Raw genomic sequence first — 22,154 nt, 5'->3', positions numbered from 1 at the left:
GAGATATACACTACAGTTCAAAAGTTTGGGGTCACCCAGACAATTTTACTTTTATTTATCAAATGAGTTGCATAATTAATAGAAAATATAGTCCAGACATTGACTAGGTTAGAAATAATGATTTTTACTTGAAATAATAATTTTCTCCTTCAAACTTTGCTTTCGTCAAAAAATGCTCCCTCTGCAGCAATTCCAGCTTTGCAGACCTTTGGCATTCTAGCTGTTAATTTGCAGAGGTAATCTGGAGATATTTCACCCCATGCCTCCAGAAGCCCCTCCAATAAGTTGGATTGGCTTCATGGGCACTTTTTGCATACCATACAGTCAAGCTGCTCCCACAACAGCTCAATAGGGTTGGGATCTGGTGACTGGGCTGGCCACTACATTACAGATAGAATACCAGCTGCCTGCATCTTCCCTAAATAGTTCATGCATAATTTGTAGGTGTGATTTGGGTCATTGTCCTATTGTAGAATGAAATTGGCTCCAATCAAGCACTGTCCACAGGGTATGGCATGGTGTTGCAAAATGGAGTAATATCCTTCCTTATTCAAAATCTCTTTTACCTTGTACAAGTCCCCCACTTTACCAGCACCAAAGCAACCCCAGACCATCACATTACCTCCACGATGCTTGACAGATGACATCAGTCACTCTTCCAGCATCTTTTCAGTTGTTCTGCGTCTCACAAATGTTCTTCTGTGTGATCCAAACACCTCAAACTTCGATTCGTCTGTCCATAACCTTTTTTTTTTCCAATCTTCCTCTGTCCAATGTCTATGTTCTTTTGCCCATATTAATATTTTCCTTTTATTTGCCAGTCTCAGATATGGCTTTTTCTTTGCCATTCTACCCTGAAGGCCAGCATCCCGGAGTCACCACTTTACTGTAGACGTTGACACTGGCGTTTTGCGGGTACTATTTAATGAAGCTGCCAGTTGATGAACTGAGAGTCGTTGATTTCTCAAACTAGAGACCCTAATGTACTTGTCTTTATGCTCAGTTGTGCAGCGGGGCCTCCCACTTTTCTTTCTACTCTGGTTAGAGCCTGTTTGTGCTCTCCTCTGAAGGGAGTGGTACACACCGTTGTAGTAAATCTTCAGTTCCTTGGCAATTTCTTGCATGGAATATCCTTGATTTCTACGAACAAGAATAGACTGTTGAGTTTCACATGAAAGTTCTCTTTTTCTGGCCATTTATGAGTTTAATGGAACCAACAAATGTTATGCTCCAGATTCTCAACTAGCTCAAAGGAAGGTCATTTGTATAGCTTCTGTAATCAGCAAAACTGTTTTCAGCTGTGTTAATACACTTGCACAAGGGTATTCAAGGGATTTCTAAACATCCATTAGCCTTCTAACACAGTTAGCAAACACAATATACCATTAGAACACTGGAGTGGTGGTTGTTGGAAATGTGCCTCCATTCACCTATGTAGATATTGCATTAAAAACCAGACGTTTGCAGCTAGAATAGTAATTTACACATTCACATTGTATAGAGTGTATTTCTGTTTCATTTAATGTTAGCTTAGTTGATAAAAAATGTGCTTTTCTTTAAAAAATAAGGAAATATCTAAGTGGCCCCACACTTTTGAACGATAGTATGTATATACATACAGTATATATATATATATATATATATATATATATATATATATATACACACATACACACACTTTTTGCAAGAATGGTGGTGAGTGTGAAAGGTTTGAGGGGTGGAGGAGGAGCTGAGGTGAAGTCTGGGCGGAGTCTCATAGGGCCTCAAAATTTTGCCAGTATGGGGCCCTGAGATTACTAGTGGCGGCCCTGCTTACAACGTACAGTCCCATGTAAGTAGACATCACCCCCTACCTTCGGCCACCTGCAAAGTATAACCACATGGAAAAAAATAAATTTCTCTCCAGTCTCCTCCATTCAAGACCCTGTAATATGTAGTTATATGTATATAACATTACTTTCCACCTTTCAGACTCCTCCATGGAGTCCTGTATAAAATATACATACCTCACACACTACCATTCAGTTGTAGTCCATGAACACTGGACCAGACCTATGCAAATTTCCTCTTAACTACCACCATATTTGGCTCTTTTGATTAGTCACTGTGGAATAATGTCATCCCTGTATCATGGAGCAACTATAACATCGAAGAATCCTCTTGCAGTGCATCACTTCTTTTTGGCCCCTCTATGTATAGCTCCATCCTGCAGAATGTTGCTCTTTTCATCTCCTCTCTAAATAGCTCCACCATCCAGTATATCATTCTTCTCAGCTCCTCTGTATCAAAGCCCCTTCATGCAATTAATCACTCCTCTTACCCTCCTTTGAAACAGCTCCGTCTCGCAGTACACCACTCCTCTCAGCCTCGCTATATAATACCTCATTCTGTAATACATTACTCCTCTCATGTTTATACAACCCCCTCCTGCTTTACATCACTCTTCTCAGCCTCACTATACATATTCCCATCCTGCATTATATCACTTCTCTCTCCCTCCTCTACAAAGTCCCATCCACCAGTTTATCACTTTTAGCCTCTGTACATACAGCCCCATCCTGCAGTACACTGCTACTTTCATCTCTTCAATATATAACCACAGTCTGTAGTACATCACTCCTATCAGCACCTCTTTACAAAGCTGCATCCTGCATTATATTACTGTTCTTAGCTCCTTACAAACAACCCCATCCTGCAGTACATTACTTCTGTCAGCTGCTCTATACAGTCCCATCCTGTCCTGTAGTACATCTCTCCTTTCAGCCCCTCTATACACAACCCAATACTTGAAGTATATCAATCACAGTAAGTGCAGATATCATTACAAGTTTGGTGGGCCGATGTGGCCCATTGTGGGGCCAGCCAATCTGCGATTTGCCAGCATTGCCAGATAACCATTCTGGCACAGCTTTTTAGCATATGTACCTAACATAAATGAAAGTGTAAAGGAGCTGAATTAAGATAAAATCAGTCCATATTCACCTCCTGCATTTCCTACGATGCTGGTGCTACTGTTTCCTGGTGGTGATGTCATTGACTGCAGCCTGCATGAGACACCAAAATGTTATGTCACTACCAGAAACAGTGGCGCAGGCATTGTTGGAACATCGCCATTGTAGGAGGTATTTATTATGTCCGGTTCCTAAATTAATTAAGCTGGGGTTGTCCAGTACAGTTTTCCCTTCCAAATTTTCCATGCTTGTCAGTAATCTCAACCACTGGATGCACAGGAGTTGCAGTTGGCCCTTTGCATTGAAGTGAGAAGTGCTGTGCAGGCAAATACAGTGAAGGGGAGATGCAGCTAAATCAGAACTGTGGCTTTTTTATTTTTGGCATGGTTGGTAGATCTAAACGTCAACCCCACACTGATCATAAAGAGATGGCATATCAAGCAATATCACTTTATAAGATCTCATGATTAATGTTATCTTCTATCATATGGATACGGAAAAACGTTAAACGGTGGGAAAGCCCTTTGAATAGCAAGTTAATGTAAATTAAATATTTTGTTGTAAATTTTGGCATAAAATAATCTTCTTTTGAGGCTGCATTTAAACTTGGGCTAACTTTGAAAAGTATGACACTGGATTTCAGGGATCTCTACTTCTAGCAGGAAACAGGAAACTGTAGTTAATCCCTTGTATTTTGAGTCTGTAGTTTCCAGCAGGAGATGCCAAATATTGTATTCTTGTTGCTTTATGAGAGGTAAAAAGAAAGACTTAATAATTAATGTTGCTTTTTATTGCCATAGCAGGCTAAGGTAAGCATGAGATGGCAGAGGGAGTCAGCTGGAAAGCGCCTTGTCTGCCACTTGTCACCTTCTCCAGGTTACCTGATATGTGATAGCCTGAGAGGTGGCACACACACGGCAGCCTCCGCTTTAGTCTCCATGAATGGGAACAGACACTGCTGTTCAGACAGCTCTTGGTGAATAAGCAGAGCACAATTTAATCAATCATTCTATTGTAGAAACGTACGACAAGCTCCTGTAAATTAACTTATTACTTTAATAGTAAAATTAACTAGAGTTCATAAGAACTGTTCCTAAATTGGAGGATCCTCATCTAATTCTAATAGAAGAAGTAAATAAGTAACTAACGGGGTATTTTCACTGCAAGATAATTGTGAACAAGTGTTAAAAACTCTTGTATAATCACCCGATTAACAAACATAGGTTGAAATGATCTTTCGCGTAAAAGATTATTATTATTATTATTTTTCTCATTGGTGTGTGATGCCCTGGACCCCCAGGGGTCACAGGTCATAACACTCACCACACACATCCCCCATCCCAGTAAGGTAACACCCGTCAATCAAGACCTGATTGCCTCCCTCAGTGTTAGACAGGCACACCAGCGGGGCGGAGTCAGGTGGATAGACACGCCCCCTCGAGGAGTCTACTGGCCTGAGGCAGGAAATACAAAGAGAGTCAAATTCAGGGAGAGGAAGAGAGAGGAGTTAGGAGGAGTAGCAGAAGCTGTGAGGGCCTAGGTTGGAGCCTAGGACCCTTAATCAGTCAGGCAGGCAGACAGCGGTGGCCTCCTGCAGGAGTCTGGGAGGACAGAACTGCAGAACCGTAGGGAACATGACCGGGTGGTGGCCCGACGGACCCGAACCGGGGAGCTAACTTATCTACCGGAGCACCAAGCAGGGTACTCAGACCCAGAACTAGCCTAGAAGCTACTAGGTGTAGTCGAATTCACTGATTGCGGTCTGGACCTCAGGGGTTCATTCCCACCCAAAGTCCCGATTGACGGCAAAAGCCCACCGATTCCGATAAGAGCCACCGCCAAGGGCCAGAGATCCAACGGGCCGGCGCCTGAGGGCAAGAGGGCTCCTCCGGCAGCTAAAAGTCGGGGAGCGGACTACCGTTGCTGAAGCATAGGAGTCAAATACACAATTAGAGGTGCAGGAGAAAGGCGACCCCACTAACCTTACTGGGAATCCACGCAGCCGGCTGCGGGCACCAATCATCACCGAACTTGGTTTACTAGTGACACTGTGTGATTTAATCGTGAGTACCACAGTGCCATCAGGCACCGCACCGCACCGCAACCCTGCACCCTGCAACCTCCCTACCGGGCCCCGGGACACACCGCCCCTACCCACGGAGGGGTTAACACCAAGCTGTGCCGCTACACCACTCCCGGGTGTCCCCCTACCTTCGCCGCAGTGGTGGTGTCCACCATACAATCACCACAATCCGTGGGTGGCGTCACGAACTTTACCTATTCCACCCAAAATCCCTGCGTGCACCGCCACTACCACTTTCAGAGCAACGTGACCCCCGGGTCCGTGAGAGGCTCGAGCCACCACCCGCAGTACACGAGCACGGATCCGAGCGGCTCGGCGGCCGCAGATGAGGCCGCCTGGCGGTACAGGTGCATCCTCCTGTGTAAACAGGACTTATGGTATTGAAAACGATGGTAATCTACGTGCATTGAGCAATCTAGTATAGATCGAGCCTTGCTCATTGTTTGCTCTAGTCTGCCCTTGTAAACAGGCAAGCAAATGACCGGTCACTAATGGACTGTTTGCAGAGCATAACAGTTCAGAAGTTATTAAGACCAATAAAACAATATCATAACTTCATAGCTGAATTATCTTTCTACGGCTAGAGTCACACTTGCGTGTGACTCACAAGAGGATCGCATCGCATCGCCCAGACAGGCCAATGGCTCTCCTGCCATTGGCCTCCTCCTGTTTTCTCTCAGAAAGTAAATGTAATATCAACTGATCTTCACTGTATTATTGAAGGAATAGAAGACACCAGTCTATCTATAAACAAAGAGATAGTGAGGGAATATTTAGCTAACATAAATTAATTCATGTCTCAAGGTCCAGATGAATTACACCCCAGGGTACTAAAGCAGATTTTCAGAATTTCAGAACTACACTCCATAATCTTTGAAAATTGAAAATTCTTGGAGAACAGGAGAAGTCCCAGAAGCCTGAAGAAGAGAAAATGTAGTCCTTATCTTCAAAAAGGGGAAGATGGTGGAACTAGGGAACTATAGGTCTGTGAGCCATACTTCTATTTTTTTAAAACATTAAATTTGTATCAAAGTATAAAGTCATATATTACATCATATATGCAAGTAATAACTGTACATCATTATAACATATTCTCTGAACAGTGATAATAACTTCTTAGCACAACCAGGAAAGATCTTTGAACAAAAAATTAAACATGTATGCAAGTACTTGCATGAGACTGAAATGATTAACCGGAGCCTGCATGGGTTTGTAACAAAGAAGCCATGTCAGACTAACTTAATTTCCTTCTATGACAGAATGACCGGCTGGGTGAATCAGGGAAACGCAGCAGATATAATATATCTTGACTTCAGGAAAGCATTGACCGAAGTATCTCATACCATCCTTATTGAAAAAAATGACCAAGTATGGAATGGACAAGCCAACTGTTAGGTGATTTTTTTTATCTGGCTTAATGATCGGATCAGAAGAATGGCAATAAAGATTACATGTATATATATATATATATATATATATATATATATATATATTGATATTGTAAGGATGCAACCGGCAAGGTGGCAGATGGCCGGTATGTGTCACAGAGGTGGAAATCCTCTGCGATCTGAACCTGGAATGTTTCTCTGGAACTTGTAGTTCCATGAGGATTGTTGTACACATTCAGGGCTGGGTTCATGGGATGGTCAGAAGTGATGGGCGGGACTGACCATCCACATACCTCCCATACGTAGGTGTGTCTCAGGGGATTTAATGGAGTTGTCATTTGTCACATGATCTCCGTGTGCTGGTGGGAGCCATCTTGGTTGGAGCACATGTGCAGGAGATCCTGTGCATGCAGAGCTAGTGAGGGCTCTGAAATGTCAGGGAGCTGCAGAATCCACTGAGGCTTTGAGGAATTGGAACGTGTACAAGGGCCGGGATGGTGAGTCCAGTGTGAGAGTCTCCCTGGACTGGATGGAGGCAGACTGACAGCCTGCAAACCTACTGGCAGGTAACACCCCAGAAAGGGGGGACTTTACTGGCTGATGCCAGAGAATGAACTGTATGAACAATCGAATCGGCAGTTTAAACAGACAGTGAGACGTTGTCCTCCGGGAGAGTGGCTGTGGCCCATTACACTGCGTGGTTTATGAGGATGTGAATAAATCACCGAGATTGTTTGTGACAAAGTGCTCGTGTGTGCCTTGATCCCGCTGCCAGACGTGTGCCCCAAAACGTTCAGGGCCCAGGTCGTCACATTATGGTGGAGAATGCGGGCATAGGGCCTGGTTGCTAGGGGCAACGCAGCCTGGTTGCTAAGGGCAACGACCTAGGACATATTCCTGTGGATACGGACTGCTTGCTGTGGATCGGCGGGTCCACGAAAATTTTTTGAAGCCGTTTGCGGTGGATCGGCGGGTCCACGAAAATTGACGGCGCACTCAAGCGGCTAGCGGTGGATCGGCGGGTCCACGAAGTTCCGGGAAAGCTGAGCGACCATGAGTGGAGAAGCAAGCCTGGACATTATGAAGGAGCTGTACCAGTTCCTTGTGCGGGGACAGCAGGAGCTGTCAGTGCGCAGAGATGTGGCAGCAGTAAACCAGTTTGTGAGTTCCCTTCTGGGGCCAGTACGGGCACAGAGTACCTAGGGAGACAAAGGGGAACGGTGTGAACTGGGATCTAAAGACACTGCAAGGAAGCCACAGAAAGTTCAGAAGGGGGAGGAGTCTCAGAAAGCCCAAAAGGGGGTGGAGTCTCAGAAAGGGGTGGATGCTCATAAGGGGGTGGAGTCCCATAAAGGGGTGGTTGCCCATAAGGGGATGGAGTCCCATAAAGTGGTGGATGCCCAAAAGGGGGAGGAGTCCCAGAAAGCGGTGGTCCCCCAAAATGGTGCGGAGCATCCCAAATCCAAGGGTGAAGTGGTGCAGATGGACTGTAGTCAGGGACAACAGTGTTCATGCCGCAAGTGTCCGGTTTGCAGTATAGACCACCCATCCGACGAGAAGCCACGTCTGTGTTCCGTGGAAGTGGATGGGAAATCTGTAACAGGAGTCGTAGACTCAAGGAGCTTGGTGATCCTGGTGAGGGCCACCTCTGATGTCCACTTGATTCCTGGAAGGAAGATCCACGTCGGCTGCACCCACAATAATGAGACAGAATACCCGGTATCCAGCGTGGTCATTAAGACAGCCAGGGACAGTGGTTCTCATGATGTTGGTGTAGTCTCAGATTTACTGCACCCAATTATTATAGGTTGGGACTCTAAATTATTTGTGCCCTTGTGGAAGCAGGGGAACGTATCCGGTTGCTTGTGTAAGAGCCGGAACAGCCCAAAGGAAACCCCACCACATTGGGAGGTGAAAAGGGGACCTTGTTGTGGAGTTGTCTGTGGTAAGGAGGAGATAGCACCTCCTAAAATTGACTGTCCTAAGTTAGGGGTGACCAAAGAAAATGATGGACGGACCCAACTTAGTGACATAAGAACTAAGGGAATAACAAATAGTGTGACCGTTAAAATCGGGGAAGCTCCAGAAAGGGAGGCAGATATCTGGTTAAGTGGGGACATGATAGTCCAAGACGCCAGGGGGAGTGACGATGACTTTAGAATGGACACTGACTCTTATAAACGGACAAGAGAGTGCAGTGAGGTACAGATGATTGAGAAGGGTAAAACCTCCTCCAGACGCCGGAGACGTAATAAGCCCCGAAAGGTCGTGCAAGGTATACCGTCTGAGGGTGCAGAGAAAGTGAAGTACCTGGTCAAGGAAAACACGTTGCCAGTAGCAACTGCTAAGGTAGAGTCAGACAGCGATGTCCTACACAAGAAAGAGGAATCAGAAACTGAACTGACACATTGTAACGACAGACATCAGCAGGGTGAAATGTCAAAAAATGAGCCAACCAAAGCAGTAATGGTGGTGTCTCCTACAGATTCCAAGCATGAAGCAGAAGGTCTGTCGGATGAGAGCGCTGTAGGAGGTTAAATCCTAGAGGGTAATACAGGACAAGGAATCATGGAGAGCGTTGGTGAAGTACAAATCCATAGAGGTCATGATGAGCAGACCGGTAAATTACCCACTGTTGGGGTGATGAAGGGTGAAAATGGTGCCAAAGTTCTAAGAGGAACAGAGTACCACGCTGAAGGGTGTGACACCCTGGCAGGAAAAAAGAAGACTGAAGGTGACACTGCAGAGACCCGCAAGGAAGTTGACGGTAATGCAGGGAAGACCCAAGAGACAGCTGGTGCTGTAGAAGTGAAAAGAGCCTCTGAGGAGGTGAAGTCTGGACCAGAGGTCTCATCAGGAACTGAGAGCCTGAGTGACCTGCCTGGTAAGACCAAGATGGAAGACAGAGAGATTGTCTTGGTTAAGAAGAGTAGCAAACCCATAGGCTCTGAGGCCGGAGCTGAACCGGATGAGTGTGTAACTCAAGAGGTGGAGCTGTTGATGGGAGAAAAAGATAAATGCAAGAGACCAAAGGAATGGTCTAATATCCTTGAAGGTAAAGAAACCTGTCCATTCTTTAAGTGCATGGTAGATGTGCCTGAAGACTTAAGAGAAGCCTGTGCCTATAAGTCGATGCATGAAAAGTTTAAGAAGGCCGTAGGGGCCTGTGAAGTGTACTTTGCCCCAGAGACTTGTCGGTTGGTGGTGTGCTCTGCAAGTAATGTCACAAAGAAGCGGGTAGCTATCCTGAGTGACATGCACCTGCAGTGTCTTCGCACGAAATGGCTCATCTCGGCACAGATGGAAGAAGACACCAGACGCTTGGCGTGTATGAAGCAGCTCACTGCAGAATTTCAGGAAGTTGTGGTGGTGAAGAAATCATTAATTGGGCTCGCATTAAGAGCGCTGAGAAGTAACATTCGGCAAGCCAGGAAAGTTCCAGGTATTACAGCTGTTGAATTAGAAGAACACAGTGGAACATTCCAAATCTATGGGAAAACTGAAGAAGCAGTGAAAACAGCTCGAAAGCTGTTGGACTTTGTGGAAGAGGTCACACAAGTGCCCAGAGAACTTGTCAAGAAACTGATTGGCAGAAATGGAAGAGTCATGCAGGAGATGGTTGATACGTCCGGTGTGACGAGAGTAAGACTTGAGGTTCAGCATAAAGCCAGGTTACCCTGTGAAGTTGGTATGGTTCCATGTGTCATGGTAGGAACAAAGGAGTGTGTTGAAAACGTACGAGTTCTCCTAGAATACCGCCTGGGATACCTGGAAGAACTAAAGCAAATGGATCTTGAAAGACAGAAGATTGCAGAGAAACTTTGTCAAGTTAGTGTGAGGTCGCGACCGCTTTTGGGCCAGGGCCCAGAGAAGAAGGGTGGTCCACCTGATGAACGTGTTGTCTTGACTGGCAAGGGAAGTAGGTAATGTAGGGGAAGGAGCCTAGGTCATAGAAGACCTACTTATACATCAGGCTATGGCACAGACTCTGAAGGGTCCAAGCCCTCTAAGACAAAATCTAAAAGAAAAGATGGAGGGAGTGACTGGTCTATAGCCAAAAGTGGTGGTATGAAAAGGCGGAGATGTAAAGGTGACCTGAGACGTCATGAGAGCAGAGGCCATAGTAGATTGTCAAATAGAGAGTGCGCAGGGTCTAGTTATGGGAGATCTCCTGTCAGCTTGGTGGTGAGGTACCTGGACAATAGCCCTTCTAGTGGACTGGATAGCGCAGAGTCAGGCCGCACGGTAGTTTCGACTAAAGGAGTGTCTCGCTACCACACTGACCGTTGGAGACAGTTATGGAATGATATGTTGGACCGGCGGACGTGTCTGAGAAGAGGGTTCACTGAGGAGGGTTTGGTGACAGTGGCGGATGGTATGTCAGGAGTGGAAACTCAAAGTTGTCATAGAGGGCCCATTCGACTGGTAGGGTATGGTTTCCCTACTGCCCTGTCTCATGGTCCCTGTAGGTTGTCGAGTGTTCCACCCTACAAGTTGGAACAGAGGGGGGGGATATGTGAGGATGCAACCGGCAAGGTGGCAGATGGCCGGTATGTGTCACAGAGGTGGAAATCCTCTGCGATCTGAACCTGGAATGTTTCTCTGGAACTTGTAGTTCCATGAGGATTGTTGTACACATTCAGGGCTGGGTTCATGGGATGGTCAGAAGTGATGGGCGGGACTGACCATCCACATACCTCCCATACGTAGGTGTGTCTCAGGGGATTTAATGGAGTTGTCGTTTGTCACATGATCTCCATGTGCTGGTGGGAGCCATCCTGGTTGGAGCACATGTGCAGGAGATCCTGTGCATACAGAGCTAGTGAGAGCTCTGAAATGTCAGGGAGCTGCAGAATTCATTGAGGCTTTGAGGATTTGGAACGTGTACAAGGGCCGGGATGGTGAGCCCAGTGTGAGAGTCTCCCTGGACTGGATGGAGGCAGACTGACAGCCTGCAAACCTACTGGCAGGTAACACCCCAGAAAGGGGGGACTTTACTGGCTGATGCCAGAGAATGAACTGTATGAACAATCGGCAGTTTAAACAGACAGTGAGACGTTGTCCTGCGGGAGAGTGGCTGTGGCCCATTACACGCGTGGTTTATGAGGATGTGAATAAATCACCGAGATTGTTTGTGACAAAGTGCTCGTGTGTGCCTTGATCCCGCTGCCAGACATGTGCCCCAAAACGTTCAGGGCCCAGGTCGTCACAATATATACTAGCTGTACTACCCGGCTTCGCCCGGGTTAATAACTGCTGTTAACAAAAATGTATTCTGCACACAAAAGCCACAAACCAAATAGATATAAATGTAATTATAATGTCTGTCTCTCCCTCTGAATATATCTCTCTGTCTCTCTCTCTTTGTCTGTCTGTCTCTTTCCCTGTCTGTCTCTGACTGTCTCTGTCTCTTTCTCCATCTGTCTCAATCTCTTTCCCTATCTGTCTATCTATCTCTTTCCCTGTCTATCTATCTCTGTCACTTTCCCTGTCTGTCTCTTTCCCTGTCTGTCTCTTTCCCTCTCTTTCCCTCTCTTTCTCTGTCTGTCTCTTTCCCTCTTTCCCTCTGTCTCTTTCCCTGTGTCTGTCTCTTTGTCTGTCTCTTTACCTGTCTTTGTCTGTCTCTTACCCTGTCTGTCTCTTTCCATCTCTTTCCCTGTCTGTCTGTTTCCCTGTGTCTGCCTCTGTCTTTTTGTCTGTGTCTGTCTCTTTACCTGTCTGTGTCGGTCTCTTAACCTGTCTCTCTCTTTCCCTCTCTTTCCCTGTCTGTCTCTTTCCCTGTCAGTCTGTCTATTTGTCTGTGTCTGTCTCTTTGTGTCTGTCTCTTACCCTGTGTATGTCTGTTTCTTACCCTGTCTGTGTCTGCCTCTTTCCCTGTCTGTGTCTGTCTCTTTCCCTGGTTGCATTGTGACACATCAACATTCCATTTAAGGGCGTGGTTGTGCATTATTCTGAAGTTCTGGCTGCACTGTGGCTCCCAGCTCCATTCACTTTAATGGAGGCAGGCTTTTTGATGAATAACTGTAAAGCGCGGGGTTAAAATTTCCCCTCAAAACATAGCCTATGACGCTCTCGGGGTCCAGAAGTGTGAGTGTGCAAAATTTTGTGGCTGTAGCTGCACACACACACACATTCAGCTTTATATTATATATATATATATATATATATATATATATATTGTGAGGTAGCGTCGTCGGCTGCGCTGCAGAAGACACGGGATCCAGGCACCAAGGTTCACAGCACACGGTTTATTATCCAAAGAACAAGTCCACAATAGTACATATGTGCCTTTCCGGCAGAGAACTCAGGGAGATGTGATCACTCCCTCACACCCGGCACACCTGTCCTCGTTCCTGTTTCCTTTTAACCCTTCCTGAAGCCTGTAGGGAAACAGCATTAACCCCGGAGTGGAGTTGCTTTCTATCATGGAGTGAGCACAACCGGGGTGAGACATACCGGCCGTCATAGATAACCCCGGTCACAGTCTCACATACCCCCCCTCAGTTCAAGCGTGCGGGGTTGAACTCCTGCCATCAAACACGGGCCGCGGGACAAGGCATCGGCGTTGCCCTGCAACCTACCGGCCCGGTGTTCAACCGTAAACCGGAAGTTCTGTAGAGAAAGGAACCACCGGGTAACCCGGGCATTCCGTTCCTTAGCGGACCTCATCCAGACCAGTGGAGAGTGATCCGTCACCAAGCGAAACTGCCGTCCCAGCAGGTAATAGCGTAGGGACTCCAAGGCCCACTTGATCGCCAGGCACTCCTTCTCCACTACGCTATAATTCCGCTCGGGAGGGGTGAGCTTCCTACTCAAGAAGGTGACGGGGTGTTCCTCCCCCTGAACCACCTGAGACAGCACTGCCCCCAGGCCGACCTCCGAGGCGTCAGTCTGTACTATGAACTCCTTCCGGAAATCAGGGTTGACCAGAACGGGCTGTCCGCACAGGACCTCCTTCAGGGCCCGGAAGGAGTCCTCGGCCTGCGGAGTCCAGCGCACCATGACGGACTTCTTGCCTTTGAGAAGGTCCGTCAAGGGGGCTGATAGTCCCGCAAAATCTTTTACAAACCTCCTGTAGTACCCCACGATACCCAGGAAGGCCCTAACCTGCTTCGTGGTCAGGGGTCTAGGCCACTTCTGGATCGCCTCAACCTTGTTAATTTGGGGCTTAATCACTCCTTGGCCTACCACGTAGCCCAAGTAGCGGGCTTCCGTGAGTCCCAATGCACATTTCTTGGGATTGGCTGTCAATCCGGCTGTTCGAAGCGCGTCCACCACCGCTTGTACCTGTTCCAAGTGGGTCTGCCAATCGGAGCTGTAAATAATGATGTCATCCAGGTACGCTGATGCATACGCCTGGTGGGGTTCCAGCACTAAGTCCATCAACCTCTGGAACGTGGCCGGAGCGCCATGTAACCCAAAAGGCAAGACAACATAGTGGAAGAGACCCTCCGGTGTAACAAAAGCGGTTTTCTCCTTGGCGGACTCCGTCAGTGGCACCTGCCAGTACCCCTTGGTCAGGTCGAGAGTGGTAAAATATCGCGCCTGTCCCAGCCTATCAATCAGCTCATCCACCCGGGGCATGGGGTAGAGATCGAACTTGGATATTTCGTTCAATCTCCTAAAGTCATTGCAGAACCTTAAGGAGCCATCGGGTTTTGGTATTAGGACAATCGGACTAGCCCATTCACTCCGGGATTTTTCAATGACCCCCAGGCGTAACATTGTCTTTACTTCCTCCGATATGGCTTGTCGTCGAGCCTCCGGTACCCGGTATGACTTCAGGCGTACCTTCAGGTGGGGCTCGGTGACAATATCATGTCGTATCAGACTGGTCCTACCGGGCAGCTCAGAGAAGACATCGGGGTTCTGCTGAACCAACCGTCTGGCCTCTCGCCTCTGTTGCTTGGTGAGGGCTTCTCCAATCCTTACTTCCGGTTCGTCCTCTCCGGAGGTCGCTGGAGCCGGATGTGAACGACCCGAAGAGGAGGGAGATGGGGAGAAAACAGCCATCAGGCTTTCCCGTTCCTGCCAAGGTTTTAATAAGTTGACATGGTATATTTGTTCAGGTTTCCGCCTACCGGGCTGCAATACTTTATAGTTAACCACCCCGACTCTTTCCTTTATCTCGTAGGGGCCGTGCCACTGAGCCAGGAATTTACTCTCCGCCGTGGGGATCAATACCAACACCCGATCCCCGGGATTAAAGGTCCGCACGGTGGCTTGTCTATTGTAGCGGCCGCTTTGCGCGGCCTGAGCCTCCTGTAAATGCTCCTTCACAATTGGCATGACCGCGCTTATGCGGTTCTGCATACCCAAAATGTGTTCAATCACACTTTTATGGGGGGTGGGCTCCTGCTCCCAGGTTTCTTTTGCCAGGTCCAACAATCCCCGGGGATGTCGCCCGTATAACAATTCAAAAGGCGAAAACCCCGTGGATGCCTGTGGCACCTCTCGTATGGCAAACATCAAATAGGGAAGCATCATATCCCAGTCTTTCCCGTCTTTGGAAATCACCCTTTTGAGCATGGTTTTCAGGGTTTTATTGAATCGTTCCACTAAACCATCCGTCTGAGGATGATACACAGACGTATCCAACTGCTTGATCTGGAGTAGCCGGCATAGCTCTTTGGTCACTTTAGACATGCATGGGGTCCCCTGATCCGTAAGGATCTCCTTGGGCAACCCCACCCGGCAGAACACAGCAAACAACTCCCGAGCTATAAGCTTTGCTGCAGTATGTCTGAGAGGTATCGCCTCGGGATACCGGGTGGCATAGTCAACGATCACTAGGATATGCTGGTGCCCTCGAGCAGACTTTACGAGGGGCCCCACCAGATCCATCCCTATCCGTTCAAAAGGGACTTCTATAATGGGTAACGGTACCAACGGACTGCGAAAGTGGGTCAGGGGTGCGGTAAGCTGACACTCCGGGCAGGTTTCGCAGAACCGTTTTACCTCCCCAAAGACCCCGGGCCAATAGAACCTTTGTAATATTCGCTCCTGCGTTTTCTTGACCCCTAGGTGACCACTCATCAGGTGTTTATGAGCCAAGTCGAGGACCCGCCGGCGATACGGCTGGGGTACCACCAACTGCTCTACCCCTACGCCCCGAATTTCATCTACCCGGTAGAGTAAATCCTGCTTAAGAGCGAAATGGGGGTATCTTACCTGGGCACCAGGCAGCTGTGCCACCCCGTCAACTACTGTCACCCGACTCCGGGCATGTATTAATGTAGGGTCCTGGAGTTGGGCTGTCCCAAACGTATCCGGGGACGCCTCCAACTCCGGGATGGGCTCGACCGTCTCAGCCTCTCCTGCCAATACCTCTAGGGGCGACCTGTCAGGTTCACATCCTGTCCCTATCATGGGGACCCCTACGGCAGGCGTCCCGGATTCAGGATTGTAGGGCTCAGGTCCCGGACTGACCAATATCTGAGGGGACTTAGGAGGTCCCTTCCATAAAGTCCAAAAATAGAGCAGATCCCTTCCTAGGATCACATCATAGGGAAGAGTATTAATAAGTCCCACCTCATGTTGCACCTGACCGCAAGGTGCTGTGATGGTGACTATCCCTGTGGGATAGTCTCGGCGGTCCCCATGTATGCAAACCACCCCCACGGTACGTCCGGTGGCCTTTACTTTAGCCCTTAGGGTTGATCGCACAAGGGTCACTAAGCTTCCGGAATCCAACAAGCCTGTAACCGGACATCCATTCACCTGAATTTGGCACAAGTGGGGCTCAGTCTCTGGGTAGACCAGGTCAGCGGTACACACCACCTGAGCATACATTGAATCCCGCCGGGTAACCCCACAATCCATGGGCTCCGTGGTGAGTGGACACTGGGCTTCCATATGTCCCACCCGCTGGCACCGCCAACATCTAATAGGGAAGGACACCCCCTTGACGAGTTGTCGTTTAGGGTACATAGTTTTCCGGACCTCAGGGACGGAGGGTGCGGTCTCAGACGGGACGGTAGCGGACTCCCGCACCGGTGTCAGCGGTGGGTCCTTGGCCCTAGGCTTGGAGGGGCCGGACCGACGGGCGGTACGCAAAGTCTCAGTGTCCCGTATCAAGTCCTGCGTAGCCACATGCCGCTCTACCAGGCATACTAATTGGTCCAGGGTACTTGGGTCGCCCTGTCCAACCCACCGTTGAATGGTGACGGGTAAAGTGCGTCCAAACGGTCAACAACTACCCTTTCTACCATTTGCGCCGGGCTCAGAGTGTCAGGCTGCAACCACTTTTTTACGAGATGCAACAAGTCATAGGCCTGGGAGCGTACAGGTTTGGCTTCCTCAAAGAACCACTGATTTACCCGCTGAGCCCGTACATAGGTATTCACCCCCAACCGAGCCAGTATTTCGGCTTTCAGGGTCACATAGTCAATGGCGTCCTCGGTACAGAGGTCCAGGTACGCTTTTTGGGGTTCCCCCGTCAGATAGGGTGACAATACCTCAGCCCACTGCGGGGTCGGCAGCTTTTCCCGCTCGGCCACCCGCTCAAACACCGCCAGGAACGCTTCCACATCATCACCCGGGGTCATCTTTTGCAACGCTTGTCTCACCGCTTTCCGGACGCTGCCGTCGTCACTCGGTCCCTGGGTTGTTGCTGCCGGTCCGGCACGGATCGACTTGGCCAGGAGAACCATCTGTTCTTGGTGCCTTTTTTCCTGCAATTGCAAGGCTTGCTGCTGACGTGCATTGGCCTGATCCATCTGTTCTTGGAATTTTTTTTCCTGCACTTGCAAGGATTGGAGCAGGTGTGCATTGGTTTGTTGCTGCTGTGCATTAGCCTGTTGCTGCTGTGCATTAGCCTGAGCCAAATGCTTTATTATGTCCTCCATGGCGTCGCCGGGTTTGGGCTGTAGTATAGCCGCTCGAATCCAGGACATGCGCCTGGGTCACCAGGGATGGATGCTACACCTCACCGGCTGTCATGCCCGCATTCTCCACCATATGTGAGGTAGCGTCGTCGGCTGCGCTGCAGAAGACACGGGATCCAGGCACCAAGGTTCACAGCACACGGTTTATTATCCAAAGAACAAGTCCACAATAGTACATATGTGCCTTTCCGGCAGAGAACTCAGGGAGATGTGATCACTCCCTCACACCCGGCACACCTGTCCTCGTTCCTGTTTCCTTTTAACCCTTCCTGAAGCCTGTAGGGAAACAGCATTAACCCCGGAGTGGAGTTGCTTTCTATCATGGAGTGAGCACAACCGGGGTGAGACATACCGGCCGTCATAGATAACCCCGGTCACAGTCTCACAATATATATATATATATACATATATATAGGAGGAGGACATATATACCAGAAAGCAGAAAGGGGATAAATAAACCAGGTTGGGGACATATATACCAAGTGGAGGACATGTATACCAGGGTGGGAACATATATACCAGGAAGGGGTCATATATTCCAGGTAGAGGATATATATACCAAGAGGGGTACAAATAAATAAGGATGGGGGATGTATTTACCAGGAAGAAGCCTAGGATGGGGTTGATATATACCAGGATAGGTGGCACATATACCAGGATGGGGGACATATTTACCATGATGAGCCCAGGATGGGGGACAGTTACCAAGATGGGGACATATATACCAGGATAGAAATGTGACGCCCCTGGACTATCAGGTTGTCAAAGGGTACTGCACACTCTTTCTCTCTAGTGTAGGATTCAAATCCCTCATGGTTCTGGGTCCCCATCTTACAGTGCTGCCTCCAACAGGAAATCAAATCCTAGATACACCCTGCACCACACCCACCAGACACACCAGTGGGCGGCTTGAGAGGAATAGGGTCGCCCACCTAGGGGTCAGGAAAAGAGGAGGTGAGGAGTGTAGAGGAGTTGTGTAGAGGAGTTGTGAAGAGAAGTAGTAAAGTGGAGGAGGTTGGGAGTAGTGGCTCCCAGGAGAAGCTATCTAGGTTGCAGACGGTGGTCTGGACCAAGAGGAGTTGGACCCCCGGTCGCAGGGGATCGAAGCTAGGTGCCTGGACCTGTTAAAGAGAACAGTCAGCAGCCTGGTCCTATCACCGGTCCGGGACCGAAGGCACGTCGGGGTACACGGACCCTAAATCGGGGAGAAGCTTCAGGCAACCCTGCAATTAGCCTGCGAAGAACGGAGCCTTTATGGACTGTTCCCACTTGCTCCAGAATCGGGGCACTAGTGCAACGAGGGGGATAGGGCCTTCCATACAAGCAGCCCACTAAAATCCAGACTACTGGGCCAGTACGGTGAATTTAAACTTTGTGCTAGTAGGCAGGTCACGGATCACCAGGCAGCATTGCAGGGGACAGGACCCGGACGAGCTCCCCTTTGAGAGGCAGAGGCCCCCAGAGACTTGGTTTACCCGGTTGCCAGCGTCTGCTTATTGGCTGAGTGAGTACCTGAGTGAGTTCTCCTTCACGGCACCTAATAACATTATCCAGAGTCCCGGGGCCTACCCCTACCCATGGAGGGCAACGACACCTTGCTGCCCCACTCCATCACCCCAGGTACTCCCAACGGCAGCGGCGGTACTCCCAGTCCAGTTACCTCACACCACGGGTGGCGTCACGAACTATAACTCCCCTGTAAATACCCCCCTTTTACTTTAGAGTGTGGCCCCTAAGCCCCCGAGTCCGGAGACCCTCAAGCCACGAACGGACACTATCCCCGGATCTGAGCAGTTCGATCCGCTGCTGGGGCGGCACACCCTCTAAAAATTTGGCGTCACGAACAGGATTCGAACAGGACCCACTAACCTGGGTGACGTATGCCTTGAAATCCGAAAGCTGCGTGTCAAAAGTCCCATTCCCGCCTTTTTTACGCCATCTTTGGTGCCAAACGCCGTCTTCTAGACCAAAAGCGCGCAAAGTCGAAACCCCGCCCCTCGTCCTGAGAGTTTGCCTGGGATCGGAAGTTCCCAGAGGGCACCATCGCAACCATCGCGATCATCGCCACCATCGCCACCATCGCACCATCGCCCCAGCAGCCGCTGGGATGCAGCAAGGGTGGCGGAGCTGGCAGCTCCTCAGGTTCCGCCTCCGCCATCATGGAAGCAAGGACCTTGCTTCCATGATGGCGGAGGCGGAACCTGAGGAGCTGCCAGCTCCGCCACCGTGCTGCATCCCAGCGGCTGCTGGGGCCGCAGTAGTTCATCTCCAAGAGCTACCAGTGAGGCAGGCAAGGTCGGACGCTGACGCCCCTTACTGGGAAAGAGAAAGGCAATTACAGAAAATACACCAGGAAGTGACAAGAGATCAGCGACGACGGGAGGTTGCTGCCCGTACTCAAAGAGAAAAAGAGCACCTGAGAAAAGCTACCTTCCGTGTCCGAGGGCCGCGGTACCGTGGTCTGGTGAGCTGCTTCGACCCCGATAAAGGGTGGGGGTTCATCTGGGAAGCGGGCCTCACGGCTGGGGTGTTTGTGTCCCGGCGGGATGGGGCACAGCACCTCCCCAGGGGGCATCCTGGGCGGAATCTGGAGCTGGGAGACATGGTCTCATACATCCGGAATTGTGGAGAGCGGGGCTGGTGTGCCCTAGATGTGACCAAACATGTGATGATTCATGAGGAGATCCTGCCGGTATCTCTGGTGCATGGTCACAAGGAATCATGGTCAAGGGAGCGGGCTATCTAAAGTTAAAAATGTTAGGCATCTGTGTTTTCCTTTGTTATTTTTCACTGTTTGTTATTTTTCTTGAGCAATAATAGTGTTTATATGCAAAATGATGACAACCGGTTTTAATCAACAGAGTATTTTACCTGACTAAGAAAAGTTTATATTATGTTTGCACCTGGTGCATGGACTCCATCCCCTTTTTTATATATTAGTAGTAAAAATGGACCATGGCTGCGGGACTGGTTGTGGCCAGCACGGACTTGTGCTCGTTGTAAATAAGTTGCACCTCCTGTGCCTACAAGAGTGGTCCTTTTAAATCCGGGACTTTAATCCTGTCACGGAACGAATTAGGAACCAGTGGGTTCAGGTTGTTTGGGTGGTGGGTTAATGGGATCCGGGACGTTGGGACTGGACTGTCACAGGAAGAGGCTGCAACAGAGCAGGTTGAGCCTCCACTACTAACATAACTGCTAGCATTCCATCATTACTTAATAAAGATGAACTCTAGAGTTAATGCAACATTTAAGTGATGTGGGAGAAAGCAGTGGAAAAATCCAGCTGGACTCCAAAGGGATAAATAAAAATGCTTCTTTATTTATATCAACTCGATTAAAAATATATATCCATTTCTCAAGTAAAGACACCGGCTGAGGAAGGCGTTCCGCCGAAACGCGTAGTAGTATACATCTGCCATGCATCAGTGTGAACAAGCCGGTGTCTTTACTTGAGAAATGGATATATATTTTTAATCGAGTTGATATAAATAAAGAAGCATTTTTATTTATCCCTTTGGAGTCCAGCTGGATTTTTCCACTGCTTTCTTCTATTATCTTCTCGGCTTGCTGCCGTAATCCGTGCCGGACCAAAGGGGACTAACAGGAGGATATATTCAGGCTTGTCTCTGCAGTGGTGAGCGGTTTTGTTTGTTTTTTGTACTTATTTAAGTGATGTGCCTTCCCTTTGGGGATGTGAACCTGTTAATAAAATTTTTATTTCTTTCTGCTTTTTCCTAGTTACAAAATAAACCTCTGGATGTTCTGTAGCTCGAGGACGAGCTACGTTTAACCAAGGGGGAATGTGACACCCCTGGACTATCAGGTCTTCACAGGGTACTGCACGCTCTCTCTAGTGCAGTATTCAAATCCCTCATGGTTCTGGGTCCCCATCTTACAGTTCTGCCTCCAACAGCAAATCAAATCCTAGATACACCCTGCACCACACCCACCAGACACACCAGTGGGCGGCTAAGCGAAATAGGGTCGCCCACCTAGGGGTCAGGACAAGGGGAGGTGAGGAGTGTAGAGGAGTTGTGTAGAGGAGTTGTGAAGAGGAGTAGTAAAGTGGAGGAGGTTGGGAGTAGTGGCTCCTAGGAGAAGCTATCTAAGTTGCAGACGGTGGTCTGGACCTAGAGGAGACGGACCCCCGGTCGCAGGGGATCGAGGCTACGTGCCTGGACCTGTTAAAGAGAATGGTTAGCAGTCTGGTCCTATCACCGGTCCGGGACCGAAGGTACGGCGGGGTACATGGACACTAGGTCAGGGAGAAGCTTTTACTATTACTGTGCAGAATTATTAGGCAACTTAAAAAAAAAAAATATATATTCCCATCTCACTTGTTTATTTTCACCAGGTAAACCAATATAACTGCACAAAATTTTGAAATAAACATTTCTGACATGCAAAAGCAAAACCCCAAAAAATTAGTGACCAATATAGTCACCTTTCTTTATGATGACACTCAACAGCCTACAATCCATAGATTCTGTCAGTTGCTTGATCTGTTTACGATCGACATTGCATGCAGCAGCCACCACAGCCTCCCAGACACTGTTCCGAGTGGTGTACTGTTTTCCCTCCCTGTAGATCTTACACTTTATGAGGGACCACAGGTTCTCTATGGGGTTCAGATCAGGTGAACAAGGGGGCCATGTTATTATTGTTTCATCTTTTAGACCTCTACTGGCCAGCCACGCTGTGGAGTAGTTGTATGCCGGTGATGGAGCATTGTCCTGCATGAAAATCATGTTTTTCTTGAACGATACTGACTTCTTCGTGTACCTCTGCTTGAAGAAGTTGTCTTCAAGAAACTGGCAGTTGGTCTGAGAGTTGAGCTTTACTC

The 22,154-nt window shown here is 48.7% G+C and overlaps 1 pseudogene; it reads left to right on the top strand.

The window, feature by feature from the left end:
- Window positions 1-8,990: 8,990 nt before the first annotated feature.
- Window positions 8,991-22,154, top strand: part of LOC142312685 (RNA-binding protein FXR1-like) — a 135,867-nt pseudogene continuing 122,703 nt past the window's right edge.

Source organism: Anomaloglossus baeobatrachus, chromosome 5 (genome assembly GCF_048569485.1).
Source record: "Anomaloglossus baeobatrachus isolate aAnoBae1 chromosome 5, aAnoBae1.hap1, whole genome shotgun sequence".
In the NCBI taxonomy this organism is placed as follows: Eukaryota; Metazoa; Chordata; class Amphibia; order Anura; family Aromobatidae; genus Anomaloglossus; species Anomaloglossus baeobatrachus.
This window is presented reverse-complemented; position numbering and strand designations above follow the sequence as displayed.